Source organism: Gobius niger (genome assembly GCF_951799975.1).
Source record: "Gobius niger genome assembly, chromosome: 2".
In the NCBI taxonomy this organism is placed as follows: Eukaryota; Metazoa; Chordata; class Actinopteri; order Gobiiformes; family Gobiidae; genus Gobius; species Gobius niger.
Genome location: NC_136853.1, coordinates 1,659,556 through 1,676,099, shown reverse-complemented (window position 1 = coordinate 1,676,099; position 16,544 = coordinate 1,659,556). Strand labels below are relative to the sequence as shown.

The 16,544-nt window shown below is 45.0% G+C and overlaps 2 long non-coding RNA genes across 2 annotated transcripts; both read left to right on the top strand.

Moving 5' to 3' along the window:
• Positions 1-3,817: 3,817 nt before the first annotated feature.
• LOC306959406 lies at positions 3,818-4,346 on the top strand. The gene is made up of 3 exons (XR_013792615.1): positions 3,818-3,873; positions 4,075-4,192; positions 4,316-4,346. It is a non-coding gene; the product is annotated as an uncharacterized lncRNA (long non-coding RNA).
• On the top strand, positions 4,342-5,344 carry LOC306959405. The gene is made up of 4 exons (XR_013792614.1): positions 4,342-4,434; positions 4,569-4,875; positions 4,974-5,065; positions 5,279-5,344. It is a non-coding gene; the product is annotated as an uncharacterized lncRNA (long non-coding RNA).
• The last annotated feature ends 11,200 nt before the right edge of the window (positions 5,345-16,544 follow it).

Sequence of the window (16,544 nt, the reverse complement as noted above, 5' to 3'; positions counted from 1 at the left end):
CTGTTTGAATGGTGTTTAGGCTTGGTATAAGTCCTTTCTTGCTAGTAATTATACCATATTTTTTTTGCTTTTTCCATCCACTGCTTTTGGTCTCCCACTCTCACTATAATATTGCTTTTAGATTTTCCTGGTATCCATTCTCTGATTAACTTAAGCATCATTCCTCTAACAGTTTCTGGGTCTGCTTCGACCCATTTTGGGCACACTTGTTCAAATATTTCACTATTTATGGTTGCATCCTCCCTCATTTTCTTCTTATCCATTTTGTAACTATTTTTTATTATTTTATTATTATTTATTTTTTTTCATTTTTTTTTTTTTTAACTTTTTATACATATTTTTTATTTCATTTATTTATTTATTTTTTATGATTTTTTGCGCGCTTTCTTAGTTTTCTCGACGTGTTTGCGCACGGAACTTAGTTTTCTCGACGTGTTTAAGCACGGAACTTAGTTTTCTCGACGTGTTTTCGCACGGAACAACATTTTTATTTTAGATTTTTGTATTTTTGTATTCTTATTTTTTATTTTTTGTAGTTTACCTAGTTTTCTCGACGTGTTTGAGCACGGAACTTAGTTTTCTCGACGTGTTTTCGCACGGAACAACATTTTTATTTTAGATTTTTGTATTTTTGTATTCTTATTTTTTATTTTTTGTAGTTTACCTAGTTTTCTCGACGTGTTTGCGCACGGAACTTAGTTTTCTCGACGTGTTTGCGCACGGAACCTAGTTTTCTCGACGTGTTTTCGCACGGAACAAAAATTGTATTTATATTTTTGTATTTTTATAAATATTTTTTTTTATTCAAATTTTTTGTTGTTTACCTAGTTTTCTCGACGTGTTTGCGCACGGAACTTAAATGAAACCGTAACTGTTATCTAAGGAATCCTTGTAAGAAGGAACGGCAATCTTTTTTGTCATTTTTCTTTTGCCTTTCATCAGTGTATGTCAAAATTTAAATAGGGAAGTACCAAACCTTAAGAGCGAGGCCACTCAAATATAGGGAAATAACACGCAAGAGCGTGGCAGAAATTTAGAAAAGGTTTTTTGCTTACCTTGTTCTGAGGCCTCTTTCCCCTTTGAGTGGTCCCGTCCTCAGGCTGCGGCTCCCACGTCTGCTCCAGTTTGGCCTGTCTCAGCACTGACGAAAAAAATGTACAATAAATATTTTCAAAAAATAAGAGCGATCCTCTACTCTCGCGAAGATATCCGGGTCACGGCACCAATTGTTAGGATCTGGTTCTTTTGTATCACGCGAGAACAGTTTTTTGGATATCGCCAAAGCATACACTGGAGATAGAAGTCGTCTCAAAGATAAGGCTTTTATTGCCATTGTTCCTAGTTACAAAGTTGTATAACCAGCTGGTGACTTCAGAGAAAGAGAAGAAGTGAAGTCCAGAACTCCGTTGACAGTCTCCTTTTATCCTAGTCTTGCACTTCTCTGCACAGAGAGGGTGAGGCCTATCAGTGAGTCAGTTGTTTGTGTCTATGTGTTTGTATATTATCTGTTACTTTGCGTTATGTTCAGAATGATTATGGTGTGGACCATTTGTCTATCAGCTCATCTCAGTGACATGGTCTTCTTGTTGTGTAGCGTGTGAGCAAAGCCTGAGTCAGAGGCTTAGACGGGATACGTGGATTTTTGCATAAAAGGAAGTCATATTCTTGTTTTGTAATCCAGTCTTCATTTTCAGCATGTGTGAGGAGTTCCATTAGCTCAGACTGGAGTTGTGGTAGTGGGTTTGACTGCAGTGGGATGTAGTGCTCACAGTTGTTCAGCTGTCTCATAGCCTCTGTGATGTACTGATCCCTCCCCCAAACAACCACAGCTCCTCCCTTGTCCACCCGTTTAATTACTATATCTTCATTTGTAGGCAACCAATTTAATGCCTCTTTTTCTTCAAAAGATAGGTTGTGGGTGACTAAAATGCACTTATAGTTGGATTACAAATATTAGGCATACATTTTGATTTGGGCTTAAATACCCTTGTAGTGCTATGGTGTGTCCCAGAGCGAAGGGCGGCCTGATTAGGATTTGTATGATACCATAGTTTTAACTGAAGACTGCGATGGAATTTAAACAAGTCTACTTTTGTTTGAAACTCTTTGGTTTTATTTGTTGGAGCAAATGTAAGTCCTTTAGATAACACAGCAATGTGGCTCGATGTCAGTTGGGTAGTAGAAACATTGATTACTTGTTCATCCTGGACTGACTTCTGGTATGTGTGTGCCGATTTGGTGTGTTTCTTTGACTTCCTCCGGCCTCGTCTGGTCCTCCGTTTTGGCGTCTGCGAGTTCTGTTCTCTCTTCTTGGATTTGACTCTAAAAAACTGCTTGAGGGCTGGTCCTCTGTTCCAGAGTAATCATCTTCACTGCTTGGAAGTTGAAATGAGACAGTCCTTTGTCTTTGTGTTTTTGTTTTAGAGTATCTCTGGTCAGTAGTCTTCCATTTGTAAACTTTATCTTCATTATAGTCAGATTGGTCTCTTTTAAACTTAGCCAATTTAGCTTGTCTAAGTTCTTTCTGTAGCTTTGCCAGTCCTTCTTTTATTTCTGTTTCAAAAGCTATTTGTTGTTCTTGAAATTGCAAACAGACTTCTTCTTTCATTTTGGCAATTTCATTCTGTGTTAGTGTTTGCTGCTTTTTTTGCCTCTTCTATCAGCAGAAGCATGAGGTCGAAGGAGCATTTATTCAAGATGGCCTCCCACTTGTTCCGGAATTCTTTATCATCTGCACCAAATGATGGACATTTCTTTATTCTCAGTCCCCGTGGTATCATCCTTTCACGCCAGTAATCTGACAAAGTGGTCATGTGAAGTTGTAGCTTCAGGTCTTTTTCAGAAGCCTTCTTCAAGTCCAGAAATAGCTTTTTAGCTTCCTGTGGCTTTGAGGGACTTTGATTGAGTAAAGTATCCGGAACAATGATGCGCTCACCTTCTTCGTTAGAGTAGGAGAAATAATTTGTAGCCATTTTAGATGAATGGTGAGTAATTCCAACGTTCAATGAACGGAGCAGCTCCAGCTTAGGATGATCGCTATGTATCCTTTGGGGTTCAACAAACTATAACATGCAGGAGCGCTGCTTGGATATCCTTGTTTTTTCAAAAATCTAACTTTGGTGCTCTTCGGTGCAGAGATCAGCAATTGACTTTAAAAAGATACAAAACTCAGTTTTGTATCTTTTACACGTCATGAGTTCTAAATCAGCTTTAATGTGACTTTCAAAGCTCCGTTTCCGCCTCCGCCTTCCTCTGATCGGAGCCATTTTGTTTTTCTTTGTCCCGTCGGTGCTGCTCAACTACGAGTGTGATGAGTTCAAGTGCTTTGTGACGTAGTAAATAAGAGGAAACTACGAGTGTGATGAGTTCAAGTGCTTTGTGACGTAGTAAATAAGAGGAAACTACGAGTGCGATGAGTTCAAGTGCTTTGTGACGTAGTAAATAAGTGGAAACTACGAGTGTGATGAGTTCAAGTGCTTTTGTAACATAGTAAATAAGAGGAAACTACAAGTGTGATGAGTTCAAGTGCTTTTGTAACATAGTAAATAAGAGGAAACTACGAGTGTGATGAGTTCAAGTGCTTTTGTAACATAGTAAATAAGAGGAAACTACGAGTGTGATGTGTTCAAGTTACGGTGGCCGAGAAGGGTCACAACAAATGCAAATGCTAAAACAGCTAATACAAACGCCACATCACAACAACTTTGAGCCACAACACAACAACTTAACAAAAGCCAAAACACAACAACTTAACAAAAGCCAAAACAGAAGTTACCGGTCAAAAAGGAAGTCACCGTAAGTCGGACTGCAATTGCAGACGGACCGGCATATTATGAGCGCCAGTGGAAGAGGATTTTGAAAGAAGTTGGAAAAGTAAGTTATAGTAAGCTATTGCTTTGTAACCATGGTCTATGCCACTTTCTACTGGCTTAAATAATGACTATTGTTAGGTTCAACTAATTTGTACCGCAATGACTTGGGCATTGAGCTAATGTTATGAAGTTTAACGCTGTCAAACAATTGCAACGTGCATTGGAACTTCGCGACAATGATCAGTGTCCCCTCACCTTACAGATGACGATGTATTGTCCTTTTTGCGGTACGGGGTTAAACCCCGAAACAAAATTCTGTAGTTCGTGTGGAAAGAATATATCATTCCTGCGTGATGTCCAAAAACCTGGCACAAGACAGGGTAATGTAACAATTTTTCTACATGATACTTGAGACAAATGTGTTGTATGTTGTACCTCTCTCAGATTCCTCATTGATTCTTAAATTCGCTCTGATGAGAGTTGTTTGCCTCTGTTTGATGCAGGAGGCATAAAAGAAGAGGGGGCACTGGAGTCATTCTGGAATTTCAGGACTTTAAAAGAGAAGGAGAGGCAATTGTGTTTCAAAAAGAAAAAAGAACAGCCAAAAGAAAACCTTGTGAAGGTAACTTCTCTTTGTTTTTGTAGGTTGATGAACTTGCAGCTTATCAACCTCAACATGCATTGGTAGTGTGTAGTATAAATGTTATAAATCACTGGGCTGCTTTACGGTAGCCTTCTTTTGTTGTTTCTCTGTAGATTTCAGTAGGCCATATGCGGGTGAAAGATGGAGTCCTGAGTCCAATGAGAGGAATGACACTCCCCGTTTCACTCAAACCAGGCTCAGATGCAGAAGAATTGCACAATATAGCACTGCAAAAATTGAAGGCCTTCAACAAAAATCTGCCCCCCGGTCCCCACTTTCTGGTGTATCCTGATGGTACAAAGCTAGTAAATATACCAGGAACAAACACCCCATTCTCTGTTAAAGACTACAAGGAGGCAATAGGGAAGACGTACCAACGCATCACTGTGTACATTTGTACAGCTGAAGATTTCATGACCTGTTGTGAGTTAACCTGAGACTAATTGCCAATCTAGAGGCGCACTCTGGTATCGGTTCATTGGTTTAAAATAATTGTCCACATCTGATGTATTTCACAGCTCAGGAGGCCACCACAGATTCCGAGGAGTCAGATCCAGAGGTGATCATTATGAGCAGTAGTGATGCAGAGTTCAATACAGATGATACAATGGTATATATGTTTTTCCCCATGCTTGTATTTCAAAATTGACACTTTAATGCTTGCATTTTCCAAATAAAAAATGAAATGACCATTTCCGCTAATGTGTTTAACGTGCCATACTGAATGGCAGGGTATTACAATTAAATATGTATATATTATTATTTCTGCCATAGTTTGTTAATGTTATCTGAAGTACCACACTAAAACTTTTATTATTCCCAGATATTGGAACCCGCCTTGAATAGTACAACTGATGATGGACAATCACACACTGATTTAACAGCTCTGGTAATATGTAGTTCCTTAACATTGTGTGTTGTTACCTTGTAATGTTATGTTTTATGTTTCATGTTGCACGACTGAACTGAAAAAAATTCGTAGTGTGTGAACCTGTTCACCAACGATGGCAATAAAAACAATTCTGATTCTGTTGTCATAAAATATAACGACAAACAAATGTTCTTTTGCACAATTAGTTATGTCACACTGATTTAGCGGTCTACATGATGTAGAAAATGACATAATTTGTAAGTTGACAACAACTCACCCTCTCAACAACTGTGGATTTTATTGTGTTTAGATTAATCTGCTATCATTTACATTATGTTTATGAAGTAACATAGATCATGACTATCTGGTTTTAGGGTGGAGCAGCTGTCTGCTTCAGATATAATACAAAATCTGACACAAGATACAAAATATTTAATCGTTACCAGTAACTGTACTGCAAAGTAAGACTCAAACAATTATTATATCGATGATAATATTTCAGAATAACACATCCTAGACCAAACGTACCTTCATCGTGTTGAAAAATCCGTAAAAACTCAATATTTCTTCCACATGAGCCACAGCAGGGCTCAACGGTTTGAAGGCTCACCCCACAAATTGGACAAAACATATCCTGGTGACAAAGACAACCACAATTTAGCACTTACTGGCTGGCTTAAAATAACTAATAATTAATCTGTCATTGATCCTCTTACGCAGCTTTAATATTATCCATGCACTAATATCATGCATCACAGAAAACCTGACATTCGCGGCAGGAAAAGGATAACTGTACAACGAATGATTTTGAAAAGTGCAATAGTCATTATTTAAGCCAGTAGAAAGTGGCATAGACCATGGTTACAAAGCAATAGCTTACTATAACTTACTTTTCCAACTTCTTTCAAAATCCTCTTCCACTGGTGCTCATAATATGCCGGTACGTCGGCAATTGCAGTCCGACTTACGGTGACTTCCTTTTTGACCGGTAACTTCCGTTTTGGCTTTCGTTAAGTTGTTGTGTTTTGGCTTTTGTTAAGTTGTTGTGTTGTGGCTTTCGTTAAGTTGTTGTGTTTTGGCTTTTGTTAAGTTGTTGTGTTTTGGCTTTCGTTAAGTTGTTGTGTTTTGGCTTTTGTTAAGTTGTTGTGTTTTGGCTTTTGTTAAGTTGTTGTGTTTTGGCTTTTGTTAAGTTGTTGTGTTTTGGCTTTCGTTAAGTTGTTGTGTTTTGGCTTTTGTTAAGTTGTTGTGTTTTGGCTTTTGTTAAGTTGTTGTGTTTTGGCTTTTGTTAAGTTGTTGTGTTTTGGCTTTTGTTAAGTTGATGTGTTGTGGCTTTTGTTAAGTTGTTGTGTTTTGGCTTTCGTTAAGTTGTTGTGTTTTGGCTTTCGTTAAGTTGTTGTGTTTTGGCTTTTGTTAAGTTGTTGCGTTGTGGCTTTGGATATTTTTTCAGACTTTGGTCGTTTTCTGCAGAACTGAAGTGGATTATCATCATTGTGTGACAAAAGTTTGAAAAAATATGAATCTACAATATTGTTCCGGCAGTTGAACATGAGGTGTCAAAGGTCAAGGCTCCATGTTTGTGTGGTTGTAAATAGGGATTTAAAGAGTCCAGGCTTTTGAGGAAAGTAATAACGTCATAATGAGGACGTTCTTGTTCTGACCGATAATGGACTCACACATCAGTCTGACTTTGTTTCAAAAACACCTTCAAATCTTACATCACTTTATATTTCATTATGACAATTAGAAAAAAGACACTTTTCTTCTGTTCATGGTCCAACATCACGGTACAGGTGTAACAAAAAGGCTCCAGTACTGTAGCCACAGCTGCCCTGCTGTTTCACAAGAGGAGGTGCATTCACAGCTGAGCCTGCAGCACCCTCTACTGGACACATGTGGTGTTACTCCTATTAAATACAAATAAAAAATGATGTTTCTTAACACTTTCTAAATACAGCAACAGACACTGTACAATTATGTGGATCTAATATTAAACTAGACAGACTTTAGAGGCACCTCCTCCTCTCTCTCCTCACACTTCTCTCTCTCTCCTCACACTTCTCTCCTCCTCCTCACACTTCTCTCTCTCTCCTCACACTTCTCTCTCTCTCCTCACACTTCTCTCTCTCCTCACACTTCTCTCTCTCTCCTCAAACTTCTCTCTCTCTCCTCACACTTCTCTCTCTCTCTCCTCACACTTCTCTCTCTCTCTCCTCACACTTCTCTCTCTCTCTCCTCACACTTCTCTCTCTCTCTCCTCACACTTCTCTCTCTCTCACCTCACACTTCTCTCTCTCCCTCCTCACACTTCTCTCTCTCTCACCTCACACTTCTCTCTCTCTCCCTCCGCACACTTCTCTCTCTCTCTCTCCTCACACTTCTCTCTCTCTCTCCTCACACTTCTCTCTCTCTCTCCTCACACTTCTCTCTCTCTCCTCACACTTCTCTCCTCCTCCTCAAACTTCTCTCTCTCTCTCCTCACACTTCTCTCTCTCTCTCTCCTCACACTTCTCTCTCTCCTCACACTTCTCTCTCTCTCTCCTCACACTTCTCTCTCTCTCCTCACACTTCTCTCTCTCTCTCTCTCCTCACACTTCTCTCTCTCTAACCACTGTGCCACTTCCTGTTGTTTCAGAGTCGTCCAGTCTGAGGTTGGTCGATGGTCAGAGTCGGTGTCAGGGGCGGCTGCAGGTGCAGAGGGCGGGACAGGACTGGACTGATGTGTTTCCATTCTACATCCATCTGTGGTTTGGAAACAGAGTGTGTTTGGAGCTGGATTGTGGGTCAATTGTGAGTCTGGAGGAAAAAAGTGTTTCATTCAGAGAAACTGTTTCTCTCTCTCCTCGCCTCTGTGTCGACTCTTCACTGATCGGCTGTTTTGAGTCTCACACTCGTCGCGCTGACCTCAGTCTGGATCTGAGCTGTTCAGGTGAGTCTGAAACACCACAGTCATAAATAATCCTACTCATAGTTTTCAGGGACTTAAAGGGCAGTAACCATGGCGACCAGACACAGGAGCAAATACTTTACTGAAGTAAAAGGATCCAAGTACCTACTTTCATAAGTACTCTCAGTAAAAGTCAAAGTATTTGAGCCAGAATTCAGGGGGAGGGGTCGTTGGGGGAGGGGTCGTTGGGTCAGAGGGGGGGGTTGTTGGGTCAGAGAGGGAGGGGTCGTTGGGTCAGAGGGGGAGAGGTCGTTGGGGGAGAGGGGGGGGTCGTTGGGTCAGAGGGGGAGAGGTCGTTGGGGAGGGGGGGGTCGTTGGGTCAGAGGGGGGGTCGTTGGGTCAGAGGGGGGGGTCGTTGGATCAGAGGGGGGGTCGTTGGGTCAGAGGGGGGGGTCGTTGGTGTCAGAGGGGGGGGGGTTGTTGGATCAGAGGGGGGGGTAGTTGTATCAGAGGGGGGGTCGTTGGTGTCAGAGGGGAGGGTCGTTGGCTCTGTCTGCAGAGCCTGTGTCGTCCAATGGACATGTTTTGTTTCTTCATTTGATGAAAAAACTCAAAATGTTCTTTTGAGCCAAATTCTCTGAATCCAGAGTTTGTTTTTCTCCCATGTCTTTTATTTTGGAGCATTTTCTACACGTTCGCCCCCTAGTGGACAAACATGTACATGCTTTTCAAACTGTATAAAAAACACAGACTTTCATTTTTTTTCATAAATCTCCAGAATCACTTCTCACCTTCTCAAAACTCCCAAACATGTTTTGATTTGTGGATTTGAACCCTTTGTTTGTTACAAAACAACATAAAAACCTGATTCTCTTTAAATAATGAGCAGGTCAGAGCTGGACTTCGCTGGATTTTAGGGCCTTGGACGAGTCAAACATGAAACAAAAATGGATTTGAATCATTTGTAGTTTTTCTGTAGTGACAGATTTACAACTTTGCTCACATGCGCCCCCTAGTGGACAAACATGTACACGCCTAAAAACAGCCATAACATCTACATTTTTATAGATTTGTTTCCACTTCTTTTTGCATAAATCACATGAAGTACTTTTTCCCAAACGCTTGAGTGTGATGATGTTTGTAATAATCACATGTGGAGCTGAGGCTGTGTCTGTGTTTGTGTCACAGATGAAGTGAAATGGATTTAATGACATTCATAGTTTTTCTGTGTTGGACGATTCTTTATGTGAAAATGGCAGCGGCTGAAACAGCCCCATTGACTTTCATTATACATGTTTTTCTTTGCTCTTCCAGAGCCGTTTGAAACTTCACTTTTTACAAAGTCAGCGTTTCATTTGGAAGAAAAGGAGTGAATTTGAACATTTTGACTGAGTTTCATCAGATTGAACCTCATTCCCAGTGTCGGCACATGAACAAAATCACTGTATTTTCTCCTATTGAATATAATGGAAATGAGGCTTTTCCAATGGATTTACCCTGAAAAGAAAAGTGGAAAAGTCTAAAATGCAGTGAAAATGTGAAGTTCAGCTCCTTTTCTTCCAAATGAAACGCTGACATTATAAATATATGACTTTTACACGGAGACAGGAGAGCAAAGAAAAGTGGAAGTCCTGAATGTGTTTCTAATGGAAGTCAATGGGAACAAGAACATTTAGACATAAAGAATCGTCACTACAGAAAAAACACTAAAGCTTCAAATCAATATGAGTCACAACTTTGACTCATCCAAGGCTCTAAAGACCACAGCCCAGCTCCAATGTTCATCACTCAGAACATAGTCAGGTTTTTACTTTTCCATTATATGTTTGGTGGTTTTGGAAAGACATCGAGCAGATCAAGAGATTTATTAATAACAAGTATAAAAACTGTGAGTGTGGAAATGTTGTGGCTGTTTTTAGGCGTGTACATGTTTGTACAGGAGGGGCTGAATGTAAGAAAATGAAAGGGTTTAAAAAGAATCAAACCAAACTCAGCAGAACAAACAGTGCAGGACAAACATGGACTCCCCACAGCAAAGCTCAGGTCTAAAGAAACTCTGGTGTGGAAGAACCTCCCGCAGGTGCACACTGCCATTGTGTCCATGAGCTCCACACTTCAGCCGCCTTGTCTCAGTGTGAAGGTGGTGTGAGTGAATGGTGCTACATAAAGGAGAGACTTCCTGCAGAGCGGCTCAGACTGTGACCTCATCTTCATACACAGACTCGGCGCGGCTGGTCGGGGGGCGGAGCCTGTGTTCAGGATCTCCTCAGATCCAGAACCAGTCCTGGGCCGGGGTCTGTGAGGGGGCCTTGGACCGTCGCGGGGCAGAGGTGCTGTGCAGGGAGCTGGGCTGTGGGGCTCCTCTCCTCCAGGGGGCGCTCTCTCCTCTGAAGCAGACGTTCCACTGTGAGGGCAACGAGTCTAAGCTGATGGACTGTCCCCGGACCAGGACCGGCCCAGAGACCTGCCCCACTCTCAACCTCACCTGTGCAGGTAAGGGGCGGGGCCAGGGGCGGGGCCTGTAGAGGGGCGGGGCTCACCTGTGTTTGTGTCCAGAGCGGCTGAGGCTGGTGGGAGGGGCCAGTCGCTGTGAGGGGACGGTGGAGGCGGAGCTCGGAGGAGAGTGGAGACCAGTGTGGACCCTTGACCCCAATGACCTCTGGGACCTGGAGGCGGCGGCCGCCGTGTGTCGAGACCTGGACTGTGGGTCAACTGTTTCCACAGAAAAGAGAGGCAGGTTTAAGAAGAGTAAATTGTGGTGGGTCGACCCTGCCTGTGTGAAGAACAGATCTGCTGTGAGAGACTGTCTCGACGATGGTTACTCACCTTATTCCCGCCGCCTCCACGTGGTTTGTTCAGGTTGGTTTGAATCCAGAGTCTCTTCTTCTCTCAGTCTCTGCTCAGAGTCAGTTCACTGAATGTGGCGACGCCCCCTAGAGGAGGACACAGATAATCCTCTGCTCCCATTGGCCGAGGCGGGGAGTACTCAGTTACTTTTACTCGAGTACTTTTATTTAACCTCTTACCCCCCGCTTTAACCAAGCACATTTTCACCAGCTCGGCTTTACCCAAATCTAAAGCTTCAGGACTGGAGATCACAGCCTATAGGCCAGAGTAACGCCTCATTTGAAAGCTAAGAACTAACTGATCTTTATCTTTTCTTTTTCGCTGAGTCGTCGTCACTTTTCTAAAGTTCTTTTTCATCTGATTTTTGTCGCTGTTGAAGCTTTAGATTTGGGTAAAGCCAAAGTGGAGAAGCTGTGCTGGGTTGAGGCGGGGCTTAAGTAGTGAATCACGCAGTACTTTTACTTGTACAGTAGTTATTGTGTATCTGATATTCTTCTCTCTGACCAGTGTTTATGGATTATTGTTTTTCCCTCAAACTGAAACATAAATCCTGGTCTCCCTGACGCTCTGAGCGTCTCCCCCTTTGTCTCCTCAGATCTGCTGAAGGTCCCGGAGGTGTCTGTGTCTGAGGGGGTGTGGGCTCCGCGGGCAGAGGGCGAGCTCTGGGGGCCGCGGGCACAGGAGGGTGAGTGGGCGTCGCCGGGAGAGGGCGGGGTCTGGGTGCAGATGGGGGCACATTTCCGGGTCAAATGCTCCGTGGAGCCGCAGTACCCGGGAGGCTCCTTCCAGCTGCTCTCTCCCACTCTCAACCTCACCCTGCCGGCCGTCAATCACTCCGCCCACTTCCTGTTTACTGACGTGAGCCCCGCCCACAAAGGGAACTACACCTGTGTTTACCTCCTGCAGGTGTTCAACCACAACTTCACCTCCACCAGCTCCCTCTACATCCACCCAGGAGGTAAGGGGTACGGGGCGCCGTCTGGGACACAATGCAGAGCAAAACCACACAGGAGTTCAGCATCAAACACAGCTCTTCTCCTCACACTTCCCTTTAATGTGGACGTGGGAGTCACTCCTGCTGAGCCCCCTCTGGGTGGAAACAAAGCCCACAGTTATATTGGTCCTTGTGAGAGCTCTGGGGTCATTTCTCCTTCTGGGGATCAAATATTCCTCCACAGAGTCAGAGCCAGAGGAAAATGTCCGTTCTCGCTCACGGACACATCAGTTCACTGTCACAGGACGATCGAGAGCTGTTTGATTTTGTATCGATCGCTTCCACCTGTCAGGAATCATCATTGGGGAAACAGCTCCCCCTGGTGGCCGCGCATCATTAGCCAAACTGTTCTGTTTATTCCAGCGTGTGTTTCTTCTGAACTATAGTTGAATATATTTGAAATGTGAGGAGAAAGACGTGTGTCTGACCAGGCGAGTGTGTCATGGCCCTTTGACGCTTTAGACTTTTTAAACTTCGTCAGCGTTTGGGCCGAATTAATGATTCTCTGGCTTTAAAAACGCACTTTAACCTGAGCAATAGTTCAATAAAAGTCAAAGCTGCTCAGGGACATTTGACTTGAGTGAAAGTATTGAAAGAAATGGAAGTTTCTGACTCGCAAACACAAGGAAGAATTGACTTTTTTACTTCCAGGCCTTTACAGAAAGTATCAAGTTCTAAACAGAAATACTACTCGAGTAGATTCTTAAAAACTCCACTTTAGTACTGAAGTAAATTTACTTTGTTTCTGACCCCCTCTGGTTCGTATACGAGCGAATCTGTGTGTGTGTGTTCTTGTAGTTACGACATTCTGAGGACCAGTTTGAGTTTTTAACAGAGTGAGGACATATTTGTGAAGTGAGGACATTTTGGGTGGTCCTCACTTCTTTGAACCGCTGTTTCCTTGTTGCCGTGGTTTCACACTGCAGCGCGAGTTGGGAAAGTGATTGTTTTGTGCGGTGTCGTTTCAGGCCACCAGGGGGCGCGAGAGAGCACAGAGAGCCAGGAGACGCAGAGCCCGCCCTGAAGAAGAAGAACGCACTGACGTCGTGTTTGACCAGATGTGATCCTGATACTTCTCCTGTTAGAGGTCGACCCATAAATCAGGCCAATATTTGGGTTCAAAGAAGCACCAATTATAAAGGAATGTTTTAATGAATCAGACCTGTGCCCCTATTAAAGCGCCCCCTACTGTCACGCTCAAAACAGACACATTTGTACAGTTCTGAAGCTTCGTACGCAGGATTATAGACCAGACGTTTGGAAACATCTGCCATAAATATGCTTGAATAATATGTGCGTATCTTAGAAAAAGCCGCCGGTCGCCCTTTAGACTGCCCCATGTGGTTTTCCTGTAACCGCTGGTATTTAACCAGAACCATCGCAAATCCTCAACAACCCCCATGTTTTCAGCTGGGATCATTTGGGTCAAAGCCTCGTTAGAAATCACTTCACATAAAAGATTCTAAAAGCATCATAGTGACGTTTGTGCTGTTTGTGGGCTTGGACACACGTCATATTACATATTACGGAAAAAGAATAAAAACACAAATATATATGTTACATTATATTAGGGTGATTTATTCATGTGTCTGAAGTAAATGTGGGAATTCTCCTGGCGAGATCCCACGGCTCCCCACAGAGTGAGGCCGGTCGTCACAGAGTGTGGGGCTGGTTGTCACTGATCTCATGTTAGTTTCATGACACTTTATTGACGGCTGTAAAAATATTGTCGATGAAAATGTTTTCTTTTTTCACATAATTTTGTTCATTCACTTTTGTTTTGCACAAAAATACTAAAGTTTGAAAAAATATCTAAATATTTTATTATTTTAAAGCCAGTTTAGAAAAATAAAATAAAAAAAACACACGCATATAAAAAGTGAGTTTGGGCAGAATTTGGATTTACATTGAAAACACTCTGGGGTCAAAGGTCGGGAACTTTGATTTTTACACTTTTTTTATTTTTTCTGTAAAGTTGAGTTTTCACATTTTCTCCCATTGACTCCCATTATAAACTCACTTTTTCATGGCTCGGCCGTCACACTTTAAAGTCAGATTGTTTTGGTTGTTTGTGTTTCTTCTGATCAGAGGAAACATTTGTGTTTTTTATTTTTCAAACTGAATTTCGAGCATTTACCCTGAAATTACGTTTCCAATGCATTTCTATGGGAGAAACCTGACATCACAGTGAGGCTGTTTCTGTGCAGTTATGAGGCTCATGGGGGAGGGTTTATACAGGGGTGGGGGGGGGGGGGGAGGGGGGTGGGGGGGTGGAGTGAGTTGGGGGTGGTTGTCCATGGTGGGGGTGGTCGTCCATGGTGGGGGTGGTTGTCCATGGTGGGGGTGGTTGTCTATGGTGGGGGTGGTTGTCCATGGTGGGGGTGGTCGTCCATGGTGGGGGTGGTTGTCCATGGTGGGGGTGGTTGTCTATGGTGGGGGTGGTTGTCCATGGTGGGGGTGGTCGTCCATGGTGGGGGTGGTTGTCCATGGTGGGGGTGGTTGTCTATGGTGGGGGTGGTTGTCCATGGTGGGGGTGGTTGTCCATGGTGGGGGTGGTTGTCCATGGTGGGGGTGGTTGTCTATGGTGGGGTTGGTTGTCCATGGTGGGGGTGGTCGTCCATGGTGGGGGTGGTCGTCCATGGTGGGGGTGGTTGTCCATGGTGGGGGTGGTTGTCCATGGTGGGGGTGGTTGTCCATGGTGGGGGTGGTTGTCCATGGTGGGGGTAGCTGTCCATGGTGGGGGTGGTTGTCCATGGTGGGGGTGGTTGTCCATGGTGGGGGTGGTTGTCCATGGTGGGGGTGGTTGTCTATGGTGGGGGTGGTTGTCTATGGTGGGGTTGGTTGTCCATGGTGGGGGTGGTCGTCCATGGTGGGGGTGGTCGTCCATGGTGGGGGTGGTTGTCCATGGTGGGGGTGGTTGTCCATGGTGGGGGTGGTTGTCCATGGTGGGGGTGGTTGTCTATGGTGGGGTTGGTTGTCCATGGTGGGGGTGGTTGTCCATGGTGGGGGTGGTGGTCCATGGTGGGGGTGGTTGTCTATGGTGGGGGTGGTTGTCCATGGTGGGGGTGGTGGTCCATGGTGGGGGTGGTTGTCTATGGTGGGGGTAGTTGTCCATGGTGGGGGTGGTTGTCTATGGTGGGGGTAGTTGTCCATGGTGGGGGTGGTTGTCCATGGTGGGGGTGGTTGTCCATGGTGGGGGTGGTTGTCCATGGTGGGGGTGGTTGTCCATGGTGGGGGTGGTTGTCCATGGTGGGGGTGGTTGTCTATGGTGGGGTTGGTTGTCCATGGTGGGGGTGGTTGTCCATGGTGGGGGTGGTGGTCCATGGTGGGGGTGGTTGTCTATGGTGGGGGTGGTTGTCCATGGTGGGGGTGGTTGTCTATGGTGGGGGTGGTTGTCTATGGTGGGGGTAGTTCTCCATGGTGGGGGTGGTTGTCTATGGTGGGGGTAGTTGTCCATGGTGGGGGTGGTTGTCCATGGTGGGGGTGGTTGTCCATGGTGGGGGTGGTTGTCCATGGTGGGGGTGGTTGTCTATGGTGGGGGTGGTTGTCCATGGTGGGGTTGGTTGTCCATGGTGGGGGTGGTGGTCCATGGTGGGGGTGGTTGTCCATGGTGGGGGTGGTTGTCCATGGTGGGGGTGGTTGTCCATGGTGGGGGTGGTTGTCCATGGTGGGGGTGGTTGTCCATGGTGGGGGTGGTGGTCCATGGTGGGGGTGGTTGTCCATGGTGGGGGTGGTTGTCCATGGTGGGGGTGGTTGTCCATGGTGGGGGTGGTTGTCCATGGTGGGGGTAGCTGTCCATGGTGGGGGTGGTTGTCCATGGTGGGGGTGGTTGTCCATGGTGGGGGTGGTTGTCCATGGTGGGGGTGGTTGTCCATGGTGGGGGTGGTGGTCCATGGTGGGGGTGGTTGTCCATGGTGGGGGTGGTTGTCTATGGTGGGGGTAGTTGTCCATGGTGGGGGTGGTTGTCTATGGTGGGGGTAGTTGTCCATGGTGGGGGTGGTTGTCTATGGTGGGGGTGGTTGTCTATGGTGGGGGTAGTTGTCCATGGTGGGGGTGGTTGTCTATGGTGGGGGTGGTTGTCTATGGTGGGGGTAGTTGTCCATGGTGGGGGTGGTTGTCTATGGTGGGGGTAGTTGTCCATGGTGGGGGTGGTTGTCCATGGTGGGGGTGGTTGTCCATGGTGGGGGTGGTTGTCCATGGTGGGGGTGGTTGTCCATGGTGGGGGTGGTTGTCCATGGTGGGGGTAGTTGTCCATGGTGGGGGTGGTTGTCCATGGTGGGGGTGGTTGTCCATGGTGGGGGTGGTTGTCCATGGTGGGGGTAGTTGTCCATGGTGGGGGTGGTTGTCCATGGTGGGGGTGGTTGTCCATGGTGGGGGTAGTTGTCCATGGTGGGGGTGGTTGTCCATGGTGGGGGTGGTTGTCCATGGTGGGGGTAGTTGTCCATGGTGGGGGTGGTTGTCGGGTGTTTTTGTTACAAATATGGCTGTAATTA